Source organism: Globicephala melas, chromosome 6 (assembly GCF_963455315.2).
Source record: "Globicephala melas chromosome 6, mGloMel1.2, whole genome shotgun sequence".
Classification (NCBI taxonomy): domain Eukaryota; kingdom Metazoa; phylum Chordata; class Mammalia; order Artiodactyla; family Delphinidae; genus Globicephala; species Globicephala melas.
The window spans coordinates 84,259,610-84,269,867 of record NC_083319.1 but is presented as its reverse complement, the minus strand read 5'-3'; the positions used below and the strand labels follow the sequence as shown (position 1 = coordinate 84,269,867).

General features: G+C 38.7%; 1 long non-coding RNA gene across 1 annotated transcript; it reads left to right on the top strand.

Moving 5' to 3' along the window:
• Window positions 1-2,370: 2,370 nt before the first annotated feature.
• On the top strand, window positions 2,371-9,916 carry LOC115840233 (uncharacterized). Its single transcript, XR_009564188.1, has 3 exons — window positions 2,371-2,451; window positions 6,303-6,614; window positions 7,028-9,916. It is a non-coding gene; the product is annotated as an uncharacterized lncRNA (long non-coding RNA).
• Window positions 9,917-10,258: the final 342 nt, after the last annotated feature.

Genomic DNA, 10,258 nt, shown 5'->3' with positions numbered 1-10,258 from the left:
GCAGTGGTTGAGAGTCCGCCTGCCGTTCGTGTCCCGGTACGGGAGGATCCCACATGCCGCCGAGCGGCTGGGCCCGTGAGCCATGGCCGCTGAGCCTCCGCGTCCGGAGCCTGTGCTCCACAACGGGAGAGGCCACAACAGTGAGAGGCCCGCGTACCGCAAAAAAAATAATAATAATAAAAAGAGAAGGGATAGAGATGTAAAATAATAGAGATTAAGTAGAACTCTGTAGTCCTACATTTGAATTGGAAACATCACTTTGAGACTATGATATACTTTTTATAAAACAAAATAAACCACTTTTTTCCATGTCTTTCTGAAAAAGCTTTGTAAAAAATGACAACCCCAGTAGCAGTGAGGACCTCCAGCACCTTGGTTACTCTCCAAATCATCTTCCATTGAAAGGAACCAGGGCTCCTTGGAAAAATCACTGATACCAAGTCTGAGACAGGAAATGTACGAGATGAGCCTGAACATCATATCATATTAGGAAGCAAGGAAGTTATCAAAGCTACAGGAGTCATATCTGAAAGACCAGAAGCCAACTTGAAGGGTTCCCATTAACCAAAAATAGCTTAATTTAACCTCCATACCCCGCCTCCCAGCCCTCAGTACAGGATCCCCTCTAGTCATGAACCATGAAAACTGAATCCTGTCTCAATAGAAACCTCCCATCTCCTGTGCTGAATATGTGGAATGCCAAGTTTGAATATTCTTTAGTCTATACCTGGGGGAAGGGGGCACTAACCAAAAAGGCTTCAGATTGACCCAGATCTATTTGATTTTTCTATTCCCCACCACCTCAACCTCACCCCATCCCCTCTCACTCACCCTTAACACACGCAGCCATCTACTCAGTCCTTCCCTCATCAAAAAGGCCTTCCCTATTCTTGCCAGGTGAGAATGGCTTTACATAATATTCTTTCCATATCACCTCAATGGCTAAAGTGATCTGAGTCAACCAGGTCTTGGCTCTTGCCATTTCAAGAGAGGGCTTTTGAAATTCGTAAAGACCTGTATCTCTCAGTCAAGCCTTTCAAACAACCATTGATTCAATGCTCAGGAAGTCAGAGGGAAACCCAAAACTTAAGTGTCAGAGAAGAACAAAGTGTTTATGTCTTCAACCTGTTATCCTTCAGCTACTGGGCCTGTCAGTCAATCTCAGCATCACTAAAAGTGGAACACACAGACATTATGTGTTCCTGAGGGGATGCAATTATGGTTTGCACAGCACAGCACCAACTGTGAACTAGTCATACCTTAAAACACTGAACCTGAATCTAATCAAGTTTTAAATATAGCTTTCAATGCAGAGGAAATACGAAGGTGCAATAAAAGTTAAATAACACCCTGAAAAAACAGATAAGTCATAGAACATTCTGTGGGACAAAAGCATGTATAAAGAAGGGGAGGGGGTATATGCTGCAGATTCAGAAACTAAAGAAACAGAACAATGAAATGAAACATGTGGACCTTGCTTGGGTCCTGACTCAAACAAACATTATAAAAATACATTTTTAATGCAATCCCTGATTTTTTATGCAATTAGGAAAATTTGAATATAGACTAGGTATTACCCGATATCAAGGAATTACCACTTATTTTGTTAGACGTGCTTTTTAATAGAAAAATGTTCTGATGTTTTAAAGATGCATATTGAAATATGTTGGGGTAAAATAACATGATATTATGGATTTATTTTAAAGTAGTTTATACTTTTTCAAAATATTTATTTATTTATTTAGCTACACCGGGTCTGAGTTGCAGCACACTGGCTCTTTAGTTGCAGCATGTAGGATCTAGTTCCCTGATCAGGAACCGAACAGGGGGCCCCTGCATTGGGAGAGTGGAGTCTTAGCCACTGGACCACCAGGGAAGTCCCTATTAAAGTAGTTTTAAAAAAAAAAGAAGAATTCAATCTAAATGTACCAACCTGAGAAAATGTCTATAATACATTTTCTCAGGTTGGTACATGCAAAATGCAAGTTGAAGATAAAAATATATAACATAATTATATTTCATCAATATAAAATTTTGTAGTTAGATGATAGATATAGAAATTTGACCCTATACATGTGGATAAAATAGGAATAAAATGCACAGAATTTAAATAACAGTTACCTTGGGGGAAAAGTGTTGCTGGGAAAGAAAGAGGACTTTGAAATATAACTTTTAATAATTGTTTACAGTTGTACTGTAATTGATGAATATTTACTTTTTGTTCTTTAATTATTTGTCAAATAAAAAATTAAAAACCTTAAAACCACAAACTTAAAATTTAAACCTATTCTACCTATTACATATATAGAAAAATGAAGAGAGAACATCTGGAAGGACAAGAGTTAATGGTGATTTCCTCTGAGAACAGGCATTTGGAGGAGCTGGCAAGACAACTAGAAATTTCATCCTGCAGACCTCAGTACTGATTGAACGTTTTATAACAAGCATGAGGTAAATTCACCATTGAAAGAAAAAGGAAAAAAGTTAATACACAAACTCAAAGCCTAGAAAAAACAATTAAATCAAACATCTTTTTATATACAACCTATCAACTTCTTGAGGATGCATATTTCATCAAATATCTGCTCTTAATAAAAAAGAGAAGAAACAGTAAAATGTTACCAACTGGTTAAAAACAAACACCAAGTTGTTGCGATCAGCTTTGGGTTTAAAATCCTGGATTCAAATCCCAGAGTTGTCACTACGACTATATGACATTGGCCAAATTACAACATCTCTCTTAGCCACATGACAACTATGAAAGGGGTTAAATAACAGGAGAAGCCCAAACCAAATCCTTGTTCGGCCATTTACCATCTGTTGTGTCCTTGGTTGAGTGACAATTTCCCTGTGCCTCGGTTTTCTCATCTGGAAAATGGAGGTAACAACCTCCTAGGATTGTGGTGAAGATTAAAGGAGTTACATACAAAACATTTAGAACAATGCCAACCCCAAATAAACCCTTCAGTAAGTGGGGTTATTATCACCTCCTATGCAGGAACTACAAAAACTTAAATGAGATTCTGCACATTGAGCACTTTGCACAGTACCTTGGTAGCCGTTACACTCATCAATCCAGGATTAAGTGTATTTTTTTATTGTGGTTAAAAAATATATATACATAAAATGTGCCATCTTAACCATTTTTAACTGTACAATTCAGTAGTGTTAAGTATATTCACACTGTTGTAAAATAGATCGCCAGAACTTTTTCATCCTGCATAACTGAAACCTTGTACCCATTAAACAACAACTCCCTTTTACCCCTTCTCCCCAGCCCCACCATTATACTTTCTTTTTCTATGAATTTGACTACTTTAGGTACCCCAAACTAGTGGAACCATACAGTATTTGTCTTTTTGTGACTCACTTATTTCACTTAGCATAATGTCCTAAAAGTTCATCTGTGTTGTAGCATGTGCAAGGATTTCTTCCTTTTTGAGGCTGAATAATATCCCATTGCTTATATATACCACATTTTGTCTATTTGTCCATCCGTTGATGGACACTTGGGTTGCTTCCATCTCTTGGCTATCATGAATAGTGCTGCTATGAATATGAGTATGCAAATATCTCTTCAGCACTCTGCTTTCAGTTCTTTTGGATATATACCCAGAAGTAGGATTGCTGGATCATATGGTAGTGCTATTTTTAATTTTGTGAGGAACTTCCATACTACTTTCCCTAGCAGCTGTACCATTTTACCTTCCCACCAACAGTGTGCAAGAGTTCCAATTTTATCACATCCTCTCTAACACCTGTTATTTTCTGTTTTGTTTTCTTTTAATAGTAGCCATCCTACTATCAAGTATCAGGTGACATCTCAGTGGTTTTGATTTGCATTTCTCTTATGATTAGTGAGGTTGAGCATATTTTCATGCAGTTGTTAGCCATTTGTATTTCTTCTTTGGACATATGCCTATTCAAGTCCTATTTCTCTTAAAAAAGAAAGAGAAGAAACACTAAAATGTTACCAACTGGTTAAAAACAAACACCAGTATGGTTATGATCAGGTTTGTGTTCTCTCTCTCCCTCTTTTACTGTGTCCCCCCATGGCAGACAGAGTGAGAGTTCTTTGGCATCCCTTCTTATAAGGAAAGGACACTAATCCTATCAAATCAGGGCCCCACCCTTAGGTTCTCATTTAACTTTAATTCATAAAGCCCCCATCTCCAAATACAAGCACACTGGGGGTTAGAGCTTCATGAAGTTGGAGGGGGACTCAACTCAGCCCATACCACTGAGTAAGTGCATACAGGTTCCATAAATCTGCTGTGGCTTGTCACCCTTGCCATGAGCTTCTTCAAGCTACGGCCATCTCATAACGCCTATATCACTGTAATCATCACCCTCACCTTCATCCTTATCATCAACAAATTGTAGTTTTCTTTCCAGGGAGATTCTCTCAGGCCCCCTTGATGGAGCTTTATCAAGACAAATGTCTAGCATATCAAGGAAACAAAGTCTTGTGGACTTTTACAATAACCAAGGAGAGGCGGATCCACTAAGGCCTAAACTGAAATTCTTCAGTAACCTGAGTCCTCAGCTAGAGCAAAATCTTCTACTGCAAAGCTGCTCTCCTCTTTGAGCAGGGGGCTGAATGCTGAAGGTCATAAAAAATTCAACAGGTGCAAGTACTGCTCATGAACTCTAATAATTTATTTTGCATTCATGGTGCATTTAGGTTTATAGGACATTGTCAATAAATTATTGCAATGTGCATTTATGTTTATGATTTATAAATATTGTAAATACTATGATGATTATTGAAAGGCATACTGACAAATCTTACTGATTACCAATGTTTAAATATGTCAGTTTTGTTTGAAGGGTAAAAACTGTCCGTACTTTTTAATTCTCAAGGCTCTTATCTCTAAAGTGGACACATTTTTTTTTTTTTAGTTTTTTTATTATTCACTTTATTTTCCAGTTTGGGTCACATATAATGATTTTTTTCTTTTTTTTTTAACATCTTTATTGGAGTATAATTGCTTTACAATGGTGTGTTAGTTTCTGCTTTATAACAAAGTGAATCAGCTATACATATACATATATCCCCATATCCCCTCCCTCTTGTGTCTCCCTCCCACCCTCCCTACCCCTCTAGGTGGTCACAAAGCACCGAGCTGATTTCCCTGTGCTACGTGGCTGCTTCCTACTAGTTGGCTATTTTACATTTGGTAGTGTATATATGTCCATGCCACTCTCTCACTTCGTCCCAGCTTACCCTTCCCCCTCCCTGTGTCCTCAAGTCCATTCTCTATGTCTGGGTCTTTATTCCTGTCCTGCCCCTACGACACATATCTAGAGGTATCAAGTAAAACAAGATTCCAAATATGGAGGAAATGGTCCCCGTTCTTGTGACAGCTACTTAATAAAGTAATAAAACAAAGGTAAAAGCTAGACAACATGTAAAGCTGGCCACCAAGAGAGTAAGTCACAAACTGAACATAGCACTTTCCTCCAGGCTAGATCTTACAGACACACACACCATCGGTTTCAAAATCATTTTAGAAGAGACTCAGAAAACCGCCCTGCCTCATCCATAGGTTCCTTAACTTCAAGGGTCCCAACTCTAGTGGGGAGCTGACCCAGGTCATGCCTATTTCACGGTCCTGCAAGCACTCAAGGGACCCAATTAAAAGCCACAGGCATGATGGCAGCCAGGCCAGGAGACCCAGTGGCCCCTCAGATATCTCAACGGAGTCAAGTTAACATTGATTGTTATGGAGACGGCCAGTTTTCTTCATGAATGAACAGCTGTTCCATCACTCTGTCCAAAGGAACACTGCCAAAGTCTGGGGGCCCAGCTGGCTCCCAACAAAGGCACACACTGCCAGAGAGGGGGCTCAGCGGGAGAAGTGACCCAGCCTTCTTTGACAGGTCAATTGAGCTCTGCTGTAGAAAATGCTTCACACAGGCCTGTTTTCTCTCCCCCTCACCCGCAGGGCAAACATGGCTTGATTGTTAAAATGACCATGAATAACTGTGGCTGGCTTTTTTCCCTGTTGGTGGCTGCACATACTGATTTTTCCACTACTTTCAAAATCCTTTCTAAAGGGTGTTGGGAGGAAGTTCTAGAAGACAAACACTCCGTATAAATGAACACCCAAACAGAGGGGTGTTATCACCGACCTCAGAGCAGCCTTTCAAGTATGCAGACTCTGTCCGTAAGACACCACCTTCTCACTAATTGAAAGGATGCTAATTCTTGCTGAGTCCCTCTTGCTTGCTCTACAAAGTTGAAGCTGGTTGGATCTAAACTTTGTGCTGTGTTCTCTCTTTGTATCTGCTTTTTGTAGAACATTACCTGTGGTGGAGGATATAACTATGGAGACTGGAGTCCCTGCCCTCAGTAAACTCACGGTCACTTGGACCCGCAAGTGCACAAGAAGATGGGGTGGAATAGAAAAGTGGCACTGAGCTGATACCCAGCTTGCCAAAGTCAAGCCTGTGTCCTCACAAACTCCAGAGCTAAGCAAAGGGAGGATGAATCACAGAAATACATGGCTTTAAAGCACTGAGGTCAGGACTGTGCACCCATTAAAAAGAACAAGGCAGAGCCATATGTGCTGACAGGGAGCAAGCCCAGAACACACTGGACACTGACAAAAGTAAGAGCAGAACAATGCGTATGATGTGTTCCCATTCATGCCGAAAGCAGGGAATGGGGAGGAAGAGGATATAAATATGCAGAGAATAAACACAGAAACATTACCAAGAAACTGCTAACAGAGATTTCCTTTAGGGACAAAAACTGCATGACTAGGAGTTAGAGAGGGGGGTGAGTGGGATGGGACATACTTTTCACTATTTTTGAATTTGTTATAGTATGAATGTACTATCTTTCAGTATCTTTTGAATTTAACTTAAAATAATTTCTAAGACACCTATGAGTAGCGTTCTTCATTTGCGGTATAGAGAAGCAAAAATGTGTGTGTGTGTGTCTGTGTGTCTGTCTGTTTATTCAATGCAATCTCAATCCAAATCTCAGCATGCTTTTTTTCTGATTCTAAACTGATTCTAGAATTCAAATGGAAGTGCAAAGATCCTGGAAGAGCCAAAACAAGTCTGGAAAAGAACAGAGTTGAAGAACTAACGGTACATGATTTCAAGAACTATTATATAGCTACACTATTTAAAACACCACGGTATTGGCGTAATGGTAGACAAAACGATCAGTGGTATAGAGTAGAGTGCGCATGCGTAAAAAACTCTAGAAGGATATACAAAAAACTAATGGCATTTACTATCTTCTCGCAGGCTGGGAGTTGGTTGGATGAAGAGCAGGAGGGGGAGCTTTATACATATTTAATGTGTGAATCATGTGAATGTATTACCTATTCAAAAAATGAAATTCAAAAGCACTTATGCCGCTTCTTAAGGCACAGTTTATGCTAAATTTCGAGAGCAAATTATCAGGAAGTATTGCAAATCTTCCATTTTGGTAAGAAAAAAAGTCAAATTGTCCATCAGATCAATTTAAGCCAAGGTTTGGATCCTGGGGCTATTGTTGTTTACAAAGACACTAAGTTATTTCTGAGAACATTAGGAAATGTTGCGTCTGAGCAAGGTATTTTTTAACCCTATGCCGTGGTCACATCTGGTCCCAAAGCAAAGAAACTCTTTATCAAGAAAGAAGGTGAATTTCTGGTTCCCTCCTCCATCTGAGATCTCAACCAACAAGACTTTTTCCTTTTCCTTCCTTTTCTTTTTTTAATTGAAATATAGTTAATTTACAATGCTGTGTTTTCTTTTTTAAGGCAGTTTTATCGAAGTATGATTGGCAGACAATAAACTGTACACATTTAAAGTGTATAATTTGATGGTTGACATATGTATTGAAAATTGCAAAATCTCTCAACACGAAGACTCCATCCAATCCCCAACACTAAGAGACTTGACCAAACTCTAACTTGGCTCCTAGTAGCCTAACGCTGTGTCCCTGGGTTGACCCAGCCCCCCTAAGTTCCTGCCTGGGAAAACCCAGGCTGCCAAAAGAATTTACTGTTTGTTCCAGCCAAGACCTGATAAGCCCCCATCTCCCTTTTCTTAGAGCATTTATGCTAGAAAACTTGCAATTGTAAGTCCTTTGTCCTGTCCCTTTGAGAAGTATATGTATCTTCTACAACCCAGGAATGTCTTTCTCAAACGGAGCCTTTCCTTTGAAATGTGACCATCAAGAAGGATAAGGCCCCTGTCATGCAGTCTTTGTGGGAGGGTAGGAACCAACTTCAATAAGCACCAGTTAGCAGACACAGGTGGCAGAATCATATCTCTCTCTCTTTTTTTTTGAGAGCTATTTAAAGTATTTGAATATTAAAAATTCTAATTTTTCATAAAGATGCATTATAATTGCAAGGAGCTTACAAGAATTATCTTCCTATTAAACATCTCCTAGAAAATACATATTCCACTAAAGCAAAGATTACTAGCTACCCTCCAAAATATGCGTTACCACATTAATAATGCAGAATTTTATTTTAGGAAGAAGCGCATGAGGGAGAGACTTCATTTCCCATTCCCTTCTTTTGTTTTGCCCACAAACCGTCTGCTTGTAGAAAATACACCCATAATTATCATTAATATAATTGTCTCAGCTTTTAGCATCCTCCTTAATAAACACGTCAGGATGAGGAAATGCTAAGAAAGGCAAACCTTTGCCTGGAATGGGCATTACCTCTAATCACATCTCTTAATGTCCTCTAGGACTTCTCCTTAGTTCACTCTGGCGTTTACTTTTTAATTTAATTTAATTTAATTTTCACCTCAATGTTTAAAAGGCCCTCCCTACCCTCCCCATCCATTCCTCAACCTCAGGCAACCACCGATGTGCTTTCTGTCCATATAAATTGCATTTCCGAGACTCCCTCCCCCAGTTTTATTGAGATAGAGTTGACCCACATCACAGTATAAATTTAAGGTTGTTGAAGAAAATTCAATTGACTATGAAGTTAAGAGGAAAAGAAGGGAATTTTATTAGAACCAAACTGAGAATTATAACCGCGGAAGCAGATTCTCAGAAAGCTCTGAGAACTCTTCCTCCTGTTGGAAGTCGAATACACTTTTTGAGACAAAGGGTCATACATCAAAATGACATACTGATATGTTACATAAAGTTCACTAAGGATACATAGTCCAGGTAAGCACGTACAAAGCAAGCAGCAAGTCACCATGACCCCCCACAGAGCTGCGAAAGAACGCTATTCTTTAAGTTATATTCCTAGCATCAGAAGAAAGAAAAAAAAAAGATCTTTATGGTTGAGCAGGCTCTCCCATCTCTGAGAAGCCCTGGTTAATGTGTAATGCAGATGCACACTGCACATCAGGGAGGGAGGAGGCCCAAACAGACACACAAAGAGAATTTTATATTTAATTTGTTCTTGTCCAGTCTTAAAATATAAATTTTATTTCATCAAGGTGCACAGCATAATGGTTTCATTTACGTATATTGCGAAATGATCACCACAATAAGTTTAGTTAACATCCATCATTTCACACAGATACAACAAAAAGAGAAATCAAAAAGGAAAAACGTGTTTTCCTTGTGATGAGACCTCTGAGGATGCCCTTTCTTAACAACTTTCCTACATATCACACAGCAGTGTTAACTACCGTCATCATGCTGTACATTACAGCCCTGGTAATTATTTATCTTGTAACTGAAAGTTTGTACCTTTTGATCACCTTTCAACAATTCCAATTCTAAAAAATGTAGACTTTTAAAATATATATGGAATCATACAAATATTTATTCTCTTTTTGTCTGGTTTCTTCACTCAGAAAAATTGAGAGCCATCCATGTTGTTGTGTGTGTCAATAGTTCATTCCTTTTTATTGCTGGGGAGTACTCTATTCTGTAGATATATTACATTCTTTCTTATCCATTTACCCACGGATGGGGGTAGTTTCCTGGTTGGGGCTCTTGCAAATAAAGTGGCTATGAACATTTGTGTACAAGTCTTTGCATGGATGAATATTTCCTTTTCTTTTGTTTAAATATCTAGTAGTGGAATGGCTAGATCATATGGTAGATATATGTTTAACTTTTTAAGAAATGGCCAAATTCTTGGTTCTACTGTTTTTTTTGTTTATTTCTTTTTTCAAATTCCATCTGATATTTTGATGGAATGTTCTGATAGATGCACTTGTGTGCACATAAAGACAGTTTTACTTGTTCTTTTCCAATCTGGATGCCTTTTATTTATTTTTCTTGTCCAACTGTACCCCTAGTACAATGTTAAATAAAAGTGGTGAG